The 22,172-nt window shown below is 35.2% G+C and overlaps 1 protein-coding gene across 3 annotated transcripts in view; it reads right to left on the bottom strand.

The window, feature by feature from the left end:
• The window catches only part of LOC129745934 (uncharacterized), a 111,457-nt gene extending 103,872 nt beyond the window's left edge, over window positions 1-7,585 (bottom strand). The window contains exon 1 of one of the 3 annotated variants that reach the window (XM_055739328.1): window positions 6,092-7,585. The gene's annotated coding sequence lies outside the window, so the exon portion shown is untranslated. The remainder of the gene's footprint in view (window positions 1-6,091) is intronic. The other 2 variants (XM_055739331.1, XM_055739329.1) reach the window with 2 other exon arrangements.
• Between the last annotated feature and the right edge of the window lie 14,587 nt (window positions 7,586-22,172).

Genomic DNA, 22,172 nt, shown 5'->3' with positions numbered 1-22,172 from the left:
AGCAGAAAGCTTAGCAACAGATTCAATTATTTTTTAATTTATTTTATTCAATGCGCGTTTGTTAAAACATTGTTTTTATATCTTTTTTGCAATGTTCTCGATTCTACATCGAATCAAATAAAACATTTTATGAACTTAGGGGAAGTTGGGAAAATAGAAGCGATTATAACTGTTAGAATTCTAGAAAAAAGATACCACTAGATTAATCAAGAATAAATCTACCAAAAATGTCAGTCTAGGAGGTTCACAGCTGTATTTAATTCTGTTTTACTCCATTCAAACAACAAATTCTTCAAATTTAAGGGGAAATTAACGAAAAAGAGCCATTCGGCCCAATATAGAATAACTTTGTCTATACCAATCGGTTCCGCAAACATTTTTAAATAAACTAGCATATTTTATTTTATTTATTTTGGACTACAATGGGAGTTATACTGGTACACCTGAACAATTTAGGGGGAATCGGGATAAATAAAGCTTTCTAAATGATTTTATCGAGTTTTGGATTTATCCCCGCGATTGTTTGTTCTTCGAAATTATCGACGTTTTTCGCTGAGTTTTAGTAGTAACAAAACAGGTTTACCAGTTGTCCATACGTTTCGAGCTACACAGCAAAATTTATTTCCTGTAAAATTACGCAAATGTCCTGTAACAAAAACGAGCAGGACATTTACCGTAATTTTTCAGGTCGAAAACATGATTACGTGACATTTAATTTTTAGTGTACAACTTTTTTACAAGACATTTGCTGTAATAATAAATCAATCTTCGTTAACTTTCAAGGAAAACAATTTAAAATTACAGGTGATTTATTTTAAAGGTTTATAATCGCGATATATTGTTAACGTATTAAATGTTGAGGAAAGATTACCTTAATAAGTTAAATTCCAAAAAAACCGTATTAAATTGACGTTTTTGGCAAGTTTAAACTTGCCAAAAAATCTTCATTTTTTGACAATTTAATAAAATTGGTTTGATTGAAGTGCGCAAACGAGTTCAATTGTGAATAGACTCTGTGTTGAAGTTGTGTACCGAAAATTTGTTGCGATCAAAGTGTCTTAAACATAAAATTAAGTGCGGACAGAAACGGATCATCATGTGAAAAAATGACTTTATTTGATTTCGTTCGAGCCATAGGAAACGAAGGTGGAAATGTGTTCCACTTAATTGCTGATGCCGTTTAAGCTAAAGCCCTAAAATAAAAGTGCGGCAGACTGTCACCGCGGAGTTCAAATTGAACTGTCAAAATAGACTGAGTCGATTTGGGGTCATTTTTGAATTTCTCAAACCCTGGGGTCTAAATGCTTCGTTTTGGTCCAAAATTCATCCATGATTTTTTGTAGAATTTTTAAGTAACGTTTACATGAGTAAATTTGAACCTTTAGGTTTGTATGTGAAAATTGAATATTTTGTACTGAAAAATCATCAATCAAAAGTTGATTTTTCAGTACAAAATATTCAATTTTCCCATACAAACTTAAAAGTTCAAATTTACTCATGAAAACGTTACCTAAAAATTCTACAAAAAATCATGGATGAGTTTTGGACCAAGTCGAAGCTTTTTAGACCCCAGAGTTTGAGAAATTAAAAAAATGACCCCAAATCGACTCAGTCTACTGTCAAAAGTCGTTCCAACCAAGCATAACCATTTTTACCATTTCAAATTCGTGGGAAGTATTGTAATCTGTGTGACTGTGACTTTTAATTTTTTAATTGAAATTAATCAAGAATGCAGAGAAAATTCATTGGAGCAAAACGGCAAGAAGCACTTAATTTTTATTTTAACAATTGACACAACGGAGAAAAAATTAAATAATATTCACAAAACGAAAATCAACTTCACAATCTGCGACACAGCTGCACATCAACAAGAAGTCATGCAAATGTTTTCGTTATTGGCAGTGAAGGATTACAGAAACTTTTTCAGTGCTGCCAAATCGGTAAGAAATTCAGTCTGCCGCACTTTTACTGTAGGGCTTTAGTTTAAGTAATTCAAATTGGTGAGTTCGTTCCTTTTAATTCATGTTTTCAATGTCATTTCCATTTCCCCAAACAACAAAGTTTCAAAGAATTGATTCGTGAAAAGTGATTTGGTTTATTTTTTCAAACGTTGGAATAGGTTGATATTGAATTTTAAAAGAACATAGAAGTGCATTTTCTTACATGCGCTGGTGTAAGGCTGTTTTATTTTAAATATTTTTTCTTCCCCGTGGTTATCATAGCTTGCTTTGCTGCGATGCGACCATATGAGTTATTCTCTATTTGTTGTTTGTAAGTGCAGGAACGGCGAAGCCTTTGTCTAAATCTGGTACCTATATTTGAATGGTACATTCTTGTCCTATGTAGGGTTAGTTGCCCTACTTTGGACCCTTTAAGCGATGGTTTTTAAATAATCATGTATTTTTCCCAAACAAACGGTAGATTAATATCTAACAAGAGATTAATTGATAGTTGATGATCTTATCTACAAGATTTAATGATAATTTTCAACATAGGTTTGGCCATTATTGAAAGATTTGCAAAGATATTGATGATCAAAATTTCCATCTTTGAACCTACTGTTCCTATTTTGGTACTGTACTGGTACCTTTAATTGGACCTATACCTAAAATTCTTAGAAAAAGCATTGTTTTTCGAAAATAAATAAACAAATTCATTAGAAGTGTAATCTTTAACCAAATATTATCATAAAAAGTATTACAGCTTTTTAACGATTTAAAAAACTTACATTTCTGTTATCAATATTTTAAACACTTTTACTCCCCGTCAGCTCTATCAGCAGGACAATACCTGAAACTTTTTTATGTTAACTAACTTGTAGTTTATTTGCGTAAAGCTTAGAAATGTTCAATATTGGTTGGGAATTATGCCCCAATTAAAAATTCGCACCTTTGTTGATTTGTATGGTTTGTATGGTATTCATACAAAGTTTTTGTGATGTTAGGTCTAAAAATGGAACATCAAAGTCAAAGACTCCTATATTTGGACCGTTTACAAATTTTCCGGGTTTTCCATTGATTTTCATTTATTTTGGGAAAAATAGGTAGTCTGGTTCATATTTTCCACAGTGAAAGTAATAACCCTTTAAACTTTGGCTTGGACACTAAAAAAACGTTATTTTTTTCTTATTCCTTCTCATTTCTCAAAACGCGCCCCACTAATTGAGCTCTCTAATTTACCAGCGAATTGGAGGCACAGTTTTAAAAACGTTGAAAATTTTATCAGAAACACGTTTTATGGCAAAAAGCGGTATGGAAAGATTCAGGAAGAATAATAGTTCATTGTGCATATAGCAGCACCTTTATTCTATGCAAGAAAAATGAATTATTCACAATTTTCGGTATTCTAGGACTAAAGTAGGCTCTAGGTCCAAAGTAGGAGCACTCACCCTATAATATTTATGCCCATTGAAAGTTTCCAACAACTTGGACCTTGATGGACCTAATCGAATATGCAAATTCAAAAGTCATCAACTACCCCTTCCTTCATAGAGAAATAACAAGTTAAGAAAAAATATTTTGATTTTGTTATAAGCAACGAATAAATGTAATCAGGTAAGAACTTTTATATTATTTTTATTATAATTTTTGGCATTGAAATCTTTAAACAAGGAAAATATTTTAAAGATTTCAGTGCCCTATTTATCATATTTTTTCTCTTTCAACTCTTTTCAAGAGCGAGTATTGTAAAATTATTAGGGATTTTTCCTGAATAATTGTACTGATAACTTTTGGATTGGGCCCGGCCTTGTCAAAATAAGAAGTAAATGTATTTTTGCTACTCACCGGGTTGCTGACAAGATCTGGCTGTGTATGTATCCTAAGCATAAGCATAAGCTTTGCAGTCACGCCATTTGACATTTCTAGGATTAATAAAGCGATGATATTTTAATGTCATGAAAAGATTGACGTGCATACATAAGTTGGGAGGGATCATTCATTTCGTAATTATACTATTTTTCAAATGGAGCAAAATTTGTAAAAATATGCAATTAACAAAAACGAATTATAAGGATGGATCTATACTAAGGTTGCCTGAATTTTTTCGGCACATATCCGAGCCGGCAAACTGGGCAATCTGGTAAGCTTAATCTTTACTCGATGTGACCGAACCATGGCCCGCGGGCCACATGTGGGCCGCGAACCTTTTTTTGGAAAAAGCCATGTTCTAAGAACGGAACGTTTTTTCTTATTCTTCATATATCATTTGGATAAATACATATATCTGTATCAACACTAGCTAAACTCAAAACAAAGATCTGAAAACTTCTTTGAAATGATATTAATGATATTTGAAATAATTTATAATAATATTAAGCCAAAGGAATAAAAGTGTATAAAACCAATTTCGTGAAAACCCAATTTTATTTGTTGTGTTTGGCCATTTTCCATACATTTTTTTAACATTTGTAATTTTCTGTCAAACTTAAAAGTATCTGAACATAGTTTAAAAAAATCTGAAAAAATCGCCAAATATATTTTGAAGCATGAAGAATAATTTGGCATTATTTACTCAAAATCGATAATTTTTGCACTTAAACCCATTTGGCTTTGAGGGCCTCATAAAATAAAAGGTTACCGTAACTGAAAAAAAAACAATTACAATTACAAATTCGTAACTGGAATTCTATTTAAAAACCTTCGATCATCCATTAAAATTTAATAAATTTTGCAAATTATTTGAAAAGCATATCGAAAGTTTGCAGATTTTACAGTTAGGTAATAAAATTAAACTAGAACCGGTTTGTTACTGACAAATCTTTCAGAAGAACGACTTTTTATAGCAAAAATTTTACTTGAAGAATGTGCAATGATTATTCAACAATCAAATTCGTATTCATCCTTTTCGAATAAGGCTTTCCCAATACACTTTGCAAATCGAGACACTGGAATATTTGAAAGAGTTGTAGTGAGTTGATGTTAAGATCCGTACTTTGTAAAATCAATATTTTTATGATAAACCTAGAGTTCGTTGAAATAATTATTCTTTAATATGTCAAAAGCTTGTGACCGTTACTTTTTTTCAATCATTCCCTTCAGCAGTTTTTCCAAATTTGTCTATTAAATTTGGCTAAGGAGAACGGTGAACTTGAAAACTTTGGAAAATAGGCGGTCATTTTTTTTTATTTTAGAGGCCATAAAATTGACTTATTGTAGTCATGCGATTTGACATTTATGGGATGAATAAAACGAGGATGTTTTAAATCTCTTGAAAACATAAATAAGTTGGGAGGGATAATTCATTTCGTATTGCATAACTATTTTTACTATTTTTCAAATGGAGCGAAATTTGTAAAAATATGCAAGTAACAAAAATGACTTATTAAGAACAATCTATATAGTCGATGCAAAATGTTTTTTTCCATAGCGAAAATGTTGGCCACCCATGGTCTAAAAGATAAAAAAAAAAGCTGTAAACAAAAGTTGTAAACGAAATACGGTGGCCAAATCGTTCGCAAAATAATGGATCCGTTGGTTTGAAAAGTTTCATTTAAAGGAAATTGAAACCAACTTTCTAGTACAAAATTTGGATAATGATCTGTGGAAGATTTTTACAGCAAAATATTATCTCTATTCAATTAAAAAAAGAGTATTTCTATTCCACTACTTCTAGAATTAAATCACTAAAACTTCGCTTTGCGCCATTTTCGTTCAACAAAACCCACCATTCCCACACATGACCTAGTTAGTTCAGCTACTTTCCTTGAATCCTAAAAGTAGCAAAAACCGCCAACGGCTTCTACCTTTGACCATGATCGACATGACGCACAATTCATCTTTCATTATTCTCCCAACCACCTATTAGCATTATTGATATTACTATTATTATTAATTATCCGCCATCGTCATCCCGACAGCACAGTGAAACTATTCAAACGAACAACAAATCACGTTGGATCGTTTGACAAAAAAAAAACAAAACGTCGACAAAAAACTGAAATAAAAACAACGTCGACAATTTCATATTTAATTTTCAGGTCATGTGGTCTCTCGTCTCGTTTCGATACTAACTTAAGCATAACATTCACTCAGTGGAGACTGATGGCAAACAACTCAGACACCAACACTAAGTAATTTGTTACGTTACGTACCTCTTTCGGTATGGGGAAACGGCACTTTAGAGATGTAAACAATCCTTCCTCAGAACTTCTGGTTGGTTCCTATGGGAAGTTCCGAGGGGGAACTCCTTTTCCGATGGCTTTCTCGACGATGACTAAGTCATTATTGTAGAAACAATAATTCAGAGTTGAAGCCTGTTAAGCTGACGTTAAGCTAAGGTATGATCTACTTAAAATTTACGTTGACACTTTATCACATTCACAACCACCATACACCTGATACTCGTATCATTGTCACCTTTACTGATAACGTGACGAAAATGGAAAATTTGTGCGTGCACTGCTTAGCACTTGGTGTTATGAAAAAAAAATATTACTGGCAATATAAGGGCTTCACCAAAGGACGTTTCCAGTTTCAAGTTTCCTTAATTGCAATTGTAAACACACGCTTCACTTGGCGATATCCATTTGAAAAAAGCCAAGCTTCGATCTTGGCCTTGCCCGAACTAGTAAATCATAACACATCGAGAATCAACTCGCGACTAAAAACTGACATCCAATTTGAGCTGTAAAGATTTTTGGGAATGGTTCTCTGCGCCGCGTAACGTATTCTCACAGACACACAGATCGAAAACCCGTCTTCGTCGACGTCGCGTTGTCGTTGTCAAAACCAAATGGCCCACGGCGTTATCAACCAAAACTGGTTGCGCCTGTTTTCGTTTCTTTCTGTGTGGATACTGCAGGTACCAACAACATGGGGGGAAACGCGATCACCCACCCCAACAAGCTCCCGACGAGATACGCGTCCCAAAACAAGCACCGAAAATAAGTCAACAACAAGAGCACGATTTGCAAATGGGTAGCCAAGTTCAGAATGATGAACGATCTGAACTATAAATTGTTTTCGTTGTCGTCTGAACGTAGCACACGATCTCATTCGGCTAAACTTGAACCAATATTGTTAAGCCAACAATGTAAACCTTCAGTATATCGAATGTTGCACCATCAACAAGTGGTTTAAAATTCCCGGATCACAGAACTATACACAAGAAAATGACACCTCCATTAGCGTAGCCTCACTCAGGTGGTTTTGAGTTGGATTGTCGCCAAAATGGCATGAAGCTTCGATCCAAACAACGCACTGAAAAGCTCGATCATGCAAGTAATCGATCAAGCTCAGGTGTCTTCAAACGCCGTACCAAAAAAAACACCTTTCACAGTCCTACACATTTCTTTGAATCTGATCACGTCAGGTACTTTCGCCAAATTCCACCCATCTTCACTTATCACCTTAACAACCACGTAATTTTTGAACGCACCCTTTAACACCCCCCAGAGACACCAGATAAACCGGACCGGAAACGGTTTCATTTAACCGAACGAGGGAAACCCCATCAACCCATGTACCTACTAAGGGCACTTAGCACACTACTCAGCCACTAAGAAGGCACATCAATCTGCAAGTTTTCTCTCCACAGAGATCGCCAACTTGCAAACACGATCGACGCGACGCAATGCAATCGCTGAACTGAACTGAAGGGCCGTCCAACCGGCTTTTCTATAGCTTCGTTCAATCGTTAGTAAAAATCGGTTTCAACTGGTTTCTGTTAACTGATAGATGTTCAACGAGCCAATGTTTTGGTCGAAACTAGTCAGGTCGTTGTTCAATGGAGCAAGTTGAAACTAGTCGAAACCAATCCAGCTCGGCAGCAGGATTAGTTTCGACTTGGTAGAAGTCGGTCGAAGTCAATTGGAAAGAGACAGGTGATCAACTATCAATCCATTTCTACTTGTTTCGACCCGTTTCTACTAGAGTTGATTGAACAGACATTATGTTGAGTTGAGTTGAGTTGATAGGTTTACCGGCTGGCTGGGCAAAACAAATAAAAACAGAGCTTGAGTCGCGCCGCGTCGCGACGCTCGTTAAACTCACACCAGCTAAGCTTAGCAAGCTGGGCCAAGAGGGCAATAATAATTTCGAGCACTGCACTTTTGTTTTGACTGAAGTTTCGCGCGTTTGCAGCGCCTTGTGCGACAGCTAGATAGGTACAGTTCAAGATCATCAACTGATTTGTGTTCGCGTAAATTCTCGAGTTTCTTTATTATCAGCTGGGCTGGGGTTTTCACCTGATGGAGGGATATCTTTTGTTGGGCGTAGAGTTACCAGAATACTGTTTTCAAAAAAAAAATTGGAAAATCGTTTCAGCAGCACTGCATAAATTAGAGCAGCGCTTCTGGTGGTCGAGTTAAGAATCTTTTGTCAGCATTTATGAGCAAAGCTAACCCTTTCCAGCGCTAGAACTTACGATTGGTGCAGTCCGCAAAAGTAAAGAAGTGCCTTTCCTTTTGCGGACTGCACCATAGTCTGTTTCAAAGATTGTTAAAATGGTATAATCTGCTGGATGTCTCTTGTGTCCTAAAACGTCTGCATCAACGTTCTTGGACATCTCCGGACTGTTGCAGTCTGCTCTCCGCACCTTCATTCGTACGTTCGAAACATATCTACAACTTCTATGATCCTGAAAAGAATGATGATAATACGTGATAATACATCCCAAAGTCAGAGAAATTTCCCTGCGTAGAGAACTACCCCTGGATTCGGCCTACGAATGGGTGATAGCGATATTTATAATAACAAGATCAACTACATGATCGTGCGTTAGTCCAGATTCACCCTGGCGACAATCTTGTATCGAGAATCATTACACCCATAGAAGAGGTTGCAAAAATCCAATGCATATTTAGCAAATCTCTGTGCCGATAATGCGCTGAAATGTGCACTGTGCCGAAGACGGTATGTTTGAAAAACCGTAACTGGCATAAGGACTCGGCTCCCAACCAAAATGATGACCACTACATTCAAGCGAAACAAGAAAAACATTTTATGGGATTTCCTTCCTATTGGATAATTCATCCCAGAAACAAGAAAATAAAAATTAAAACAACAGCGCTGTAGTGAGAATCGAACTCACATCACCAATTGTATCGTCTTGCCAGTCCGACATTCTAACCAGTGTACTATTCGAGCTTCATGCAGGAGGAGGTATATTTGTCATACGCTTTCTGTTACCGATCAATCACAAAACAAAACGTAGGTACAACGGCGGCTTCCCGGCGTTTGGCCTCCTTTCAATGCATTCCTTTGTCTTAAGATGGAAACGGGAAAGGGAACGGGAGTGAAGGAACGGGAAACCCATTGAATGAGAACTGTGCTTTGCTTACTGCTTGCTATTACATACACACGCTACATATACACAGCTGCTAAAGCCGGGCAGCTTGGCCGGTGTTGTTTGCCAGTGAATTGAAGGAATGTTTTTGTTGTTGCTTTTGCTACATTCACACGCACAGCTTAGCCGTGTTTGCCGGTCGATTGAATTAGAAGGATGTTTTTGTTGTTGCTTTTGCTACATTCACACGCACAGTGCTCGGTTCGCTGGCTGCCTGGTGTTGGCCGGTTTTTATTTCCATCCTTCTTCGGCTTGTGATGCGATGGGGAGGGACGCGAAAACGTTTTTATTTTGTTTCATTCAGACATACGCAATTCGATTAGCTGGGAGGTTAATGCCGGTGGGCGCAAATCGAATCAGTGCCGGTCGCGTTATCTTCTTGTACCAATGATGCTATGAAATTGACTACACGCCATTGGCACAGAGGCTGAATTTTGGGTGTACACACAAGTCTGCCTTCTGACAATCTTCATAAATATTCCAAAAAAAATCAGAAAGGTTCGGGAATGTAGTAATTTTAGGAAGATCGGAAATCTTCATACCAAGCCCCTCGACCCACTGATCGATGCTGTTGGTTCATTTAGGTAAGGTTCTCAACGGGCCCGATTACCGTCATCTAGCAGCAGAATTCATCGATTAATACAGTGAGCAAAATAAGAATAGCACCACTATGTGTTTTGCTTGTAAAAATATAAATAATTGAAAATTACAAAAAATTTCTTCCACAGTTTGTTCTGAATTGCTTAACGGATAAATCAAGCATAACTCTACTTTTTTTGGACGTAGCGATTGGCGTTGAGGACCAAAAATGTGAAAAAGGGTGCGAAATAAGAATAGAAGCACTTGAGTTTTCCAACAAAAACAAGATTATTTTTGAAAATTTACTGTGTAAAAGTAAATAATAATGCTTCTACGAATTATTAGAATAGATTACTGCATTTTAAGGAGTTTTCCAGAATTCCAAAGTTTTTCAAAGGTATTGAAAGAGGGTTTTAAGAGACGCTCCTTTAGCGTTAAGGAATTTGATATTTGAGCTATAAAACTTTATCAAACTGTTTTATTTCTTCATAACCATTCATAAGTATGATGCAAAATGATGAAACATAAATTTGAGGCTGAGTTTAAATCCAAAAAGCAGGTTGGAATTCAAAAATACTAATGTTTTTTAATAGTCAAACTATCATGCCATTCAACCAAATTCATGCCCATATTCGAATATCCGGGATTAATTAGGGAGTGCTGAATGATTTTGGTCAAGAAATAAATACATGTACCTTGACAACGCTTTGGAAATTCTAAAACCATAAATCCAAAAAAATAAGAATTGCAGTAAGGTCACTAAAAGTGAATTTTTTGGATCAATTATCAGAACAAAGTTATACTTTGCGATGGAACTTGATGGACCAGACGGCTAGCATCATTCTTGGTTTGATTTGCAATTGAATCGGAAGTTGAGATGAGCAGGAATTTTGGCGGTTGTACATTTTTGTGGTGGTGATTTTTTTTGCAAATCTGGAAAAGCTTTCTGCAGCGTGAACTTCCACAAAACTGTGATGCGAAAATACCTCAAAATGATGAATATGGGCCTAAATAAACCTGAAAAATCAATATTGAGACTAAATTTGGTTTTAACTGCAAGATAGTGCTGCCATCCACGACTTAAAACTGGAAAAAAGTGTGGTTTACTTAACAAAATCAAAGTTTTTTTTATTTCCAACCTATTTTTTCTTATTCAAAGTTAATCTTGAATGTTTGTTTCATCATTTCACATCATTTTAATGAAGAAAGTAAGTAGTTTGGAAAAGAATTACAGCTCAAGTATCAAATTCCTTAACGCTAGAGGGGCATCTCTTAAAACCCTCTTTTAATACCTTTGAAAACCTTTGGAATTCTGGATAACTCCTTAAAATGCAGTTATCTATTCAAATAACTCGTAGAAGCATTATTATTCACTTTTACACAGTAAATTTTTTGTCTTTTTTGCTACGTCCAAAAAAAAAGTAGAGTTATGCTTGATTTATCCGTTAAGCAATTCAGAACAAACTGTGGAAGAATTTTTTTGTAATTTTCAATTATTTATATTTTTACAAGCAAAACACATAGTGGTGCTATTCTTATTTCGCTCACTGTATGGGCTGTACAGCGAACATGTTGATAGTCATCCTCGATTGACTACTGGTCTGTACTCGGCTTCGGAATTCTGTTTGTAATGACACCTAAGAATCGGACAGTTTCATAAATAAATTGAAGTTGTCAAATGAATAAAAATTAAAGATTTTGGTTAAACTTGTGTATTGTAACAAATTTGTCACAGATAATTATCAAAAATGCAGGTAGGTACATATTTAAAAAATGAAAAATTATCTTGAAGGTTTTCGTTTTTATTTCTCTGTTCATAGAATGTCGCTTTTGACGAGTATGCCACTCTCCAAAGTCCTTCTGAAAGTTCTTCCGGTGAAGAAAAAGTCGGGTAAAACGGACACTTTCAATATTTCGAAAATTACTATGTTTGGCACAATGATGGGAATATGTTTGCCTAAGTATATCAACACTTTAGAGACCCTTTGTTTATTTACATCAAGCAAAGTCTCATAATAGTAAACAAAACAAAAAAAAATTGAAGATCCATTGTTTGAGGTAATTTTCTCTACTCAGAAAATTGTTCATAACTCGTAACATTTTCGAAAACTTCAACCGTTTTCAAAGGTGTCCAGTAGGGGAGATGAGGGTATAATGGCCACCTTAAGCAAAACGCTTATTTAACCATAGAGAACACCTGTAATATGTGAATTACATCATTGTTTCGTGTTCAGACACTCAAATAGTCCATTGCCTAATTGGATGAAACTTGAAAAAGTAGATAGAAACGTTTAAAAATGCATTTTAAAAAAATTTTGTCGAAAACTGAAAACCAGTCACTATAGAGGCATAATGAGAAACCCCCCGAGGCAGTATGAGCACCATTAATGAAGGCATAATGAGCATTTTCTGCCGGGGAATCTAAGCAGCGAATTCTACTCGATAAAGTCAACTGAGTAATAGAGCTACAGCTTAACTTGTATCGTCTGACGATTTGGCCTATTGGTTAGATTTCGGAGAGGTAATCAGTAGGCTCGAGTTCGATTCCTGGTGGAGGTGATTTTTTTTTTCATTTATCATTCATGATCATGATTGCACTAAACGGTGAGGCGTAGATTCATCAAACAAAGCAATAACAAAATAATCTAGTTCTGTTTGTAGAATTTAAAGAATTAACACATGCTCATACATTATGTTTCTGGTGTTTTGTTTGACGGATTTTTTTTTTTCGGGAATTTAACACAACGGTCATTCTTCCCAAGTTTGACGGATGATGCTACTAGCCGTATAATGTAACAATCAAAAAAATCAATCATGAATGGTATGTGCAAAAAAAAATCCTCTCGAACAGGAATCGAACTCGAGTCTACTGATTAGCTCTCCGACATCTAACCAATAGGCCAAATCGACAGACGATACAAGTTAAGCTGTAGCTCTATTACTCAGTTGACTTTATCGAGTCGAATTCGCTGCTTAGATTCCCCGGCTGAAAATGCTCATTATGCCTTCATTGATAGTGCTATGTTCGCCTCCAGTGAACAAATTAAAGTAAAGACGCGTTTTAAAATTGATTAAAGTGAAAAATCAAAAATTTTATGAAGCTGAAAATTGAGAAACAATGTGTAGATCATGTTGCAGTGCGTACATTTCAGATCAAGATGATTTAAGGGTCATAAAAGCTTATTTGGTGGTGCTCAAAAATTATAATATTTTCGTCACTTTAGAACCTAGCTGGTTATTATTTCATATTTCTGTAAAGATGAAAAGGATATTTCTTTTTTGGTGAAAAATTTATACTATAGGTAGTACGAAACAAGTCCTCATGAAAATTTGTTTAAGAAAATACTTACTTATGTAGAAAAATGGAGTGCTTATTATGCCCTGGGTGCTCGTTATGCCCTCATCTCCCCTATTAGCCTTCTCTTTAACCATCTGGAGAAAAGTCAGTGAATTTCGATCAAAGGGCTTGAGCAACAATCTTTTTTTTTTTAAAAGTTGCTGAGACGGTAAGACGGACACCGAAAGGTCGGGTAAAACGGACACATAAGTTTCTCCGGGTTTTTAAAATTTTGCATCGGTTTGGTCCTCCAAAAAACGAGCAATTGTAGGTTGAAAAGCACTCACCATCTCAAACAGGCCATGAAAACTGTAAAAATAGGATCCCCGGTGTAAAAAGCGCCTATAAAATACGGAATTTCGAAAACACAATGTTTCGCTTCTGGACTCGGACTAGTAGGTTCCATTTTAGTTCAAAAACGTTCTCAAACTACTAACTCACAAAAATATGTACTTCTACATCACTTTTTCCGCATCTTTTCTTCGCAGTGTCCGTTTTACCCGACCATTTTTGAAAAGTGTAATTTGCAAGCATGTTTTAGATTCCGTTGAAAAAGGACTTGATGGAAGGAATTTACTGATTCCGATGGATAATGCGATAGCAAACAACCTTAACTGTCCATCTGCACCAAAACTGCGATGAGAAACGCAATATCTGGTTTTCTATTGCGATTTTACCTTAGGGTGTCCGTTTTACCCGACTTTCCCCTATTTATTATTATTTCACCTTCAATTGTGTCGCCCAGATGTGTACTTATAACCTAACCCTTTATCTGAGAAAACACTTGCTTAAATTATAGTCGAAAGGTGGGAAACGTTATTGAAATGTCGACAAGAATTTTCCAGAGGGTTACTAAAGCCATGTTGAGAGTCTTAGGAAATAGTAATGGCGTAATGTTCTAGACGGGGCGCACTGATCTCTAATTTTTCTAGCAACTCTAAGCTATCTATGTTGCACATCAGAAGTTCATAAATAAACAAACGTTCTTTCAGCGAGAGTCGGCTGTCCAATAAGCCTGTACCGCTGCACGTATGGCGGTAAGTTGACAGGATCATTCCAACGCAGCGTTTGAAGTGCGTATCGCATTATTGAACTCACTCGATGCGGTTATCATGAACGTCATGGTAAGGGGCCCAGACTTGAACACAGTATTCTAACACAGTCCGAACAAGAGAACAGCGTTTTTAAAAATTAGATATCCGTAAAATCTGTCGTATTACGACGAATCATTCCTAGTATAGCAAACGCCTTTGCTATGATTGCACCAATTCGCTGCAGCATTTTTGCAGCATTTCATTGAAAAGAGTTCTAATGGTTTAAGATAAAAATTCATACCGGAACCAAACAAAATCAACAAAACTATTGTTTTATGTGTCAATTTGATGAAATTTGCAAACCTGCTCAATTCAAAACTTTCCTGAAGACTTAAAAAAAAGTTTTTATAATGATCATTTGCAACAAGAAAAATTTGTTACTCACTCACTGGTCGGTGATTTTGAGATTTGAGAGATTTTATTCTGTATTATTTTTCTGTTTCCAGCCCTGAGTTCGGAGCGATTTGTGATTCATTCTACGAGTAACTTCTTGACACATTACGGATCAAACAGGAGATTTCTCGTTTTTTTCATTTGCCGCAAGGGTGCTATACTTACAAGTGTAACTAAGATATTATAAGTTTTATAAAGAAACTTTCTTTTACTAAATTGAACAAAACACTTTTGGTAACTCAAGATACTCAATTTGTAGAATATTGTCCAACGGTTTCTGAGATATACAAAGTATAATTTTAGTGTTTCACTGCTTAGATTGTTTTGCGATCCTTAATGTGTTAAGCACAGAATATCAATCCACCAGTGTTCAAAAATACCCTGAAATCGACTATTGCCAATTTTTTTTTCGAAGTAACATCGGATCTCGGGCATTTTTTAGTCATTTGGCATTAAAAAGAAAAGTTTTGATTCTACCAATTTCCTATAATACCTTTTTTGGTGATTTTTTAGGGTGAAAAAAGAAAGTTTTACGGCTTTCAGGAACCACTAATTCAAGTTCGATTTAACTGAACTTTTGCACTGGTCAGTTTACAGGGCCGATCAACATTAGACCGCTGCAAGCTTTGCATGTAAATTTCAAATTTATAAAAGTTTACACCTCCTCTAACTTTTTTTGTGGTTCAGAAGCGATTCATTCAGTCCTGAATAAGCGCAGCGTGTTTTAATTTTGTGTAGAAATTTCAAATTTGTATGGGAAAATAAAATTTTTCATTCAAAAATCACCAAAGATGTATTGAAAGGTCGAAAAAACTAACTTTTGATTTTAAATATTCCTTGATTCTTACAGTACATTTCATGTGAACAAACCACAAACCCAACTTAAACCCTAAAACAGATATTAAACTTTACACAAAAAAAATCCTCAATATATATATTTTTTCATTTAACGTTTAACTTATAATTTTTAAGCTGTTAAACCGTAGGATTGAAATAAAAAATCGCAAAAAACTGCTTTGCGCAGCCAATGAATTTGTTGATTCAAATAACCTTGGCAAAAACATTTCATCAAATTATCGAAAGCTCTAGCAAGCAAAGTCTGCTATTTTTACATACTTTTCAGCGGATTTAGATTTTTTCTTTTTTAATATGGATAGGTATAAATTTCTCATTAAATACTTAGCTTCTTGCTTACATGAGGCAAAAAATGAAGCTTAAGAATAGGCAAAACCAAAAATTAAAAACAAACTCCATTTCAAGTTTATTTGAATTTCCTGGATGATTTAATATGCAAAAATTTCTTCTTCAATACAAGTTTCCACACAAAATTGAAACGCGTTGAGTTAATTCAGGAATTAACAAAATCATCTCATATTTTACATTGCTTGGTGGCCAGAAAGGCATTGAAAAAACATATGGGAGCAAAGAGTCAATTTTGGCAACGGTCTAATGACCCATTCCAGCTTTGCGTCACATAATACGAAAAAAACGTGTTTAATGTTTTTATTTAATAACTTTAGGGCGTTAACATTTACGAGACAAACTGTATATCTCCGTGCTTTTTTTTTTTTTTGTGATGGTCCCACAGGCCCATTTGGGTCCTTCCTCCACCCCATACGCCTCTTTAGAAGTGGGAGGGACAGGTTGTCCTTTGGATAATTGTGTTAACATATTTATGTCTTTTCTGTACATCTTGGTTGTCTTTCAACTCCCGCGTATGTCCATCACTGTACAGATTCTCTGTCTGATATCACATGACATTTCCATCACATTTTTATAATTCGTACATATTTTAAATGTTGTGCTTTACGTAGTGTACTGTCATTATCTTAAAGCTGACTATGTTTGTGCAGTCCTTAATGCATTGTGGTAAGCTGTTGTACATTTTCAAACCATTGTAGAAAATAGATCTTTTTGTCATTTCTTTCCTTGCAGTTGGTAATCTAAAATCTCGTGCTCTTCTTGTATTATGGCTATGTATGGCATTCCCGTACTGTAAATCCTCAGTTAAGTATGACGGTAACATTCCGTTTTTGATTTTATGCACGAACATTAAGCTATTGTAGGCAATCCTTTGCTTGACTGATAGCCATTGTAGCATGTCCAGCATAACAGCACTTGGAGTGTAGCGATTACAACGTATTACAATTCTCATTATTTTGTTCTGGATCCTCTGTAGTCGCTTGATTTGCGAGTCTGAAGCGTGAAGTAAAATTGTGGAACAGTAATCAAAATGCGGCATAATAACTGACTTCACATAAATAATTTTTGACCAGAAAGTCAAAAATCTGTTTATTCGGCAAAGAACACCATATTTAATTGCTATTTTCTTGATAGTGTAGTCTACATGATCAATGAAGTTAAGCTTTTCATCGACTTGAATTCCAAGATATTTTGTCTGGCACACTCTTTCAATTATACATCCATCAATCAGTAAGCTTGGACAATCAACAATTTTGCGATTTCCAATTATCATCCAGTTGGTTTTGTCGAGATTCAGACACAATTTTCTTTGTTTCAAAAACTCGGTAATGTTTTCTAAATCAGCATTTGCTTTTTGCATCACAAGGTCCAAGTTATCACCAGTCCAATAGGACACTGAATCATCTGCAAACAATTTAAGGTGACCGCCTCGCAAACACATTTTCAAGTCGTTGATGTATAGAATAAACAAAATTGGTCCCAAGACACTGCCTTGAGGAACTCCCAATTTATTCTCTCTGTACTGCGAGTACGCAGAACCAAACTTAGTCCTTTGCATCCTTTTACCTAAATAACTTTGAAACCACTTTAAGGCTGTGCCGTTTATCCCAATTCTTACTAAAACTTCCAATAGCTTCATTCGATCAATTGTTTCGAACGCTCTTTTAAAATCAAGGAATACAGCGACTGTGTAGTTGCCCTTTTCAATGTTACCTTTCCAGTTACGTAACAACAAATTTACTGCAGTCTCCGTCGAATGTTTCTTCCTGAATCCAGACTGTTCGTCGATCAAAATATCTCCTGACTCAATAAAAGATACCAATTGTCGTTTCACTGCTAATTCTAGCACTTTTTCTTGCAACTCTAACATGTTTATCGGTCGGTATAAGGTTGCTTCACGCGTATTCTTCTGTTTTTGCACAGGGATAACAGTCGAAAACTTCCATGTATCTGGCATGATACCTGATTGCAGACTCGTGTTTATAATTTCGATCAACTGGCTAGCTAATACTGTTAGCGAATCTTTGAAAACTTTCAATGAGACGTTATCAATGCCCGCTGTGGGTTTCATGTTGTTCACAATTTCCCAAAACTCTTGAAAAGAAACATTTTCAAAAGAGCTTAAACTTCCACAATTATAATTTATCTGACTTAATCCGACATTTGAACCAGCTGCAATGCTATCATGGATTTCCATGACACTATCAATGAAATAGTTGTTAAACTTTTCAGCAATATCGGATTCATTTGTATATTCAGCACCATCGAAACAAACTGACTCAACTTTGACACCATTTGGATTGGCCAAACGTTTTATAGATTTCCATAGAAGTTTACCATTATTCTTGTTTCTTTCAAGTTCATTTTGAACTGAGATATTTTTAGCTTCCTTAATTTTTTGTGAATATTCGTTTCGAGCCATTTTATATTTGAGCCAACGCCTCTCACATTTCTGACTTAGAAACTGTTTGTATAAGTTATCTCGTTTTGTTTTCAATTGTCGAAGATCTCCATGGTACCAATGATTTACTAATTTTTTATTGATGCTTTTTTCATTCACAAGTGCCTTGACACTGTCTCTGAGTAGAAAATCAAAACGATTAACCAATTCGTTAAAATCTGAACAAACCAGTGAGGGCAAGCTTGACTCAATAATCTGACATAATTCGTTTCTATTGTACCGACTCCAATCATTTACCATTTGAGTATTTATAACTTCTGCATTTTCTAATCTCAGGCCGACAAAAACACTAACTGACTCATGATCTGATATACGTAAATCCGATAGAATAGTTGTCTCTGCGCTTTCAATATTAGTAAATACTAAATCGATTCTAGTACTGGAAGAAACCGTTATTCGAGTATCTTGGGATACAACTTGTCGAAAACCACTAGCGTCCATAACTCTTTTCAATTCCCTGCACTCGGCTTTACAATTGAAATTGATATTAAAATCTCCACAAAAAATATTATCAATATCGTCGTGCACACACTCACTCAACCAGAGATTTTCCAGAATGTCTATAAAACGAGCATCACTAGCGCTAGGTGAATGATAAATTCCACCAACGATGATACTTTTCCTTTCATCTCTCAATTTTAATGTCAGTATCCAGTTCATTTCTAGGTAAGCATTCAATAAAATGTCTACCTTAAATACATTTTGTACATAGATAGTAACTCCTCCTGTATGTTTCGAATGCGAGAAACAATTGAACATTGTGTAACCAATTAAGTTAAAAGTGTTCGGATTCACTTCTTCTGTAAGATGAGTTTCAACTAATACAACAACAAAAGGTTTTACACCTTCAATGACAACGCAAATCTCATCAAAATGATACATCAATCCACATACGTTTAAATACAGAATCTCCGACATTGTTTGCTATTTGCCATAATCTATGAAATTCCTAGCTTTTGAAAGTTGTTTTTTGTATAGTTCACACTCATAGCTCCACGCAGGATGATAAATATCTAATTTCCCTGACTCAGAGTTTTCTATACAATTGAAGTTATAACAGTTGGTACATTTTTCGTAATCAGACGTACATTCATTAGTTTCATGACTTTCTGCACATTTTGCACAACAAGCCTGTTCCTTGCATTGATCAGCTTTATGACCAAATTTCCAGCATTTGTAGCACCGACGCACATGTATTGCTTCGTAAACTCTACACCTATCCCAGCCAACATTGACTTTTCCGCGTTTCATCAATGTTGCGAAGGTTCCCGTGTCGACTTCAATCGTGGCTATCATAGGTTTGTGCTTCCATCTTTTATTTTTCTCGGTTTTTACTACAACGATTTCCGATTCGGTCAAAGTATTTTGTTGTTTTAAAGTTTTTATAAAATCCTGATCATTAAAATTGTCTGTTTCCTCAAAACCCACAATTTTAACCCTAGGTCTTGCAGGTTTTTTTATTTCAACGATGTACTTCTTTCCGAATACTTTCTGAGAATGAGCCATGAAATGAATTGCCTGTTCTTTCGTCCAACATCTTACTAGTACTTCTCCCGTGGATTCTAAATAGCGAACTGTTTTTACTCCCAGCGATACTGGATCTAAAGATGATCTTAGCTCTTTACGCGTGATTTCGATACTCTGTTCAGCAGACGGTTTTAAACGAACAGTTTCTCCTAATTTTCTCAGCGTAGTACTGTTTATGTCTTTATCTACTGATTCAATTTCTCTCACCTGAATCTTTTTTGTTTGGACTTGTTCATTGACTACTGAACCAACTTTAGTTTGAGAAACATTTGATTTCAATACGTCAGAATAGGATGCGTTTGGAATTTTATCACCGTCATCCAGTTTACGTTTTTTGGAATTAGAACGCAACTGATACCGGGCAACATGATTACTGGCATTGACTTCTGTCTTAGAAACTGAATTTATTTCATCGCATGCAACATTTAAAATTTGCTTATTTAGATTAATTGCTTTGCACAAGTTAACCTTGAATTTGCAACCAGTAAAGGTTTTTCTATGCATTTTTACAAGATAAAGCCTATAGAGTCACATCAGGCGACTTTTCAGCGTTTTTAAAACTCTTTTTGGTGTCGAAGATTTATGTTTTGTGCAACAGGGTTAGAGTTAGAAATTCCCGATAATAAATAATCGGGAATTCCCGAATCTCAGGAAACGCAAAAAATCCCGAGTATTCCCGAAGCAAATGAAATGTGCTAAATTACTGAAATTTACACGGCCAAAATTGGAAAAAAATTATCAGATTGAGCAAAGCAAATGATGTTCTTCCTTGATGGCATAATCTTAAATATTTTTTTAAATTGGTTAATACGTTGAATTTGATAAAAACTGTTTTACACTCTTCATTTAGAACTAACATTTAGAAATTACATATTTTGAAACAAAAAACTAGTTGTCTGAAAATCGACAAGATTTGATGAACCTGAAGTCTAGCTAACCAACTTCTATCGATCGTGAAAAAACTTTCTCAATTCTTTCAAATTTTTGCAGCAAGAATCAGAAGGGTTTTTTGGTTAAAGTACTTCGTTTTCGGGTCCTTGTTTTATAATTTCTAATTGAGTTTTTTGAGGCATTAAAAAAGTTTGAATTGTTTTCAATACTACCTACTACCTTAAAAATTTAAAATACCATATAGATAAGGTTTCGTATACAGTAGAGTGCTAAAATCTTCATTTTCATTTTTTTCCAGGACGAGGATCGTCAGATATCTTGATTACCGGGAACGCTTAAATGACCGCCAAATGGACACTCTAAACAGGATTTTGCTCTTGATGTGACGCAATGAAAAAGGTAGCACTGGTTTTTCATAACATATTTCAATAGTGATCTATTTGTTTTGAATGTGAGTTTTGTTTAAGCTTATCGACAAACATTTCACCCCAAACTGAGGTTTTACTCCATCTTCCCGAAACAATTGCTCAGAATTTCCAGAATTTAAATCGCCAGAAAGAACTATTTCCCAGAATGTTTTTCTTTAGAAAAACTATTCCCGAGAAAATATTCCGCCAGAATGAATCATACCTCAGATTTTTTTTTTACCAGAATGAATCATTACCCAGAAAATTGAAAATAGTTATTAAAACTGGAATTTGAAAATAGATTTGTTTCCAAAACTTGGGTTTTCAAAATATTATTATTTGCGATGACATTTTATGCATTTTAAAGTCATTTGGCGATTTTTTCAGATTTCCTTTGGACCTTTTTTGAGGATAGAAACCGAAACTTTGAGCACTTTTATCGAGCACCTAAATCAAGTCCGATTGAGCTGAAATTTTATTTCAGGTTGTCTTTAAGGACAATCAACAAAATGTATATGGTCGGTTTTCAAAATTCGATCATGAAATGTTTCCCGTACATCCGTTGCCACCGTAGAAACCGTAAAAGTTTTCTTTAGGTTTTATTTTCGACACTATACATATCAGCATTTTGGGTAATCATATAAGAACAAAATTCAAAAATTAAAGTAGTAGAAACATGTTATCTGCACTAAACTGTACAAATTCCAAATCAAGCATCGACTATGACTTTTGGACTTTCCGAGTACATGTGGGCGTCGCGACGCCTATTTGTTGAGGTTTCTGGACAATGGACGTACATAGATAAAGTACGTTCTCAGATCTATTGAGCCTGCTATTTTTCAGTTTTCTATTGTTCCAGAATTTTTTTGTTTTTCGGAGGATTCTCAACCTGCTTCTAGAAATGCTCCATGGAGTTGAAATTTAACGATTTTAAGGTATTTCGAGGCGTTTAGGGATATAATATAATTCAGTATTTACTCTCGTACAAACTGAGC

This window comes from Uranotaenia lowii, chromosome 2 (assembly GCF_029784155.1).
Source record: "Uranotaenia lowii strain MFRU-FL chromosome 2, ASM2978415v1, whole genome shotgun sequence".
In the NCBI taxonomy this organism is placed as follows: Eukaryota; Metazoa; Arthropoda; class Insecta; order Diptera; family Culicidae; genus Uranotaenia; species Uranotaenia lowii.
The sequence above is the reverse complement of the archived record's forward strand: the minus strand, read 5'-3'. Positions and strand labels throughout refer to the sequence as shown.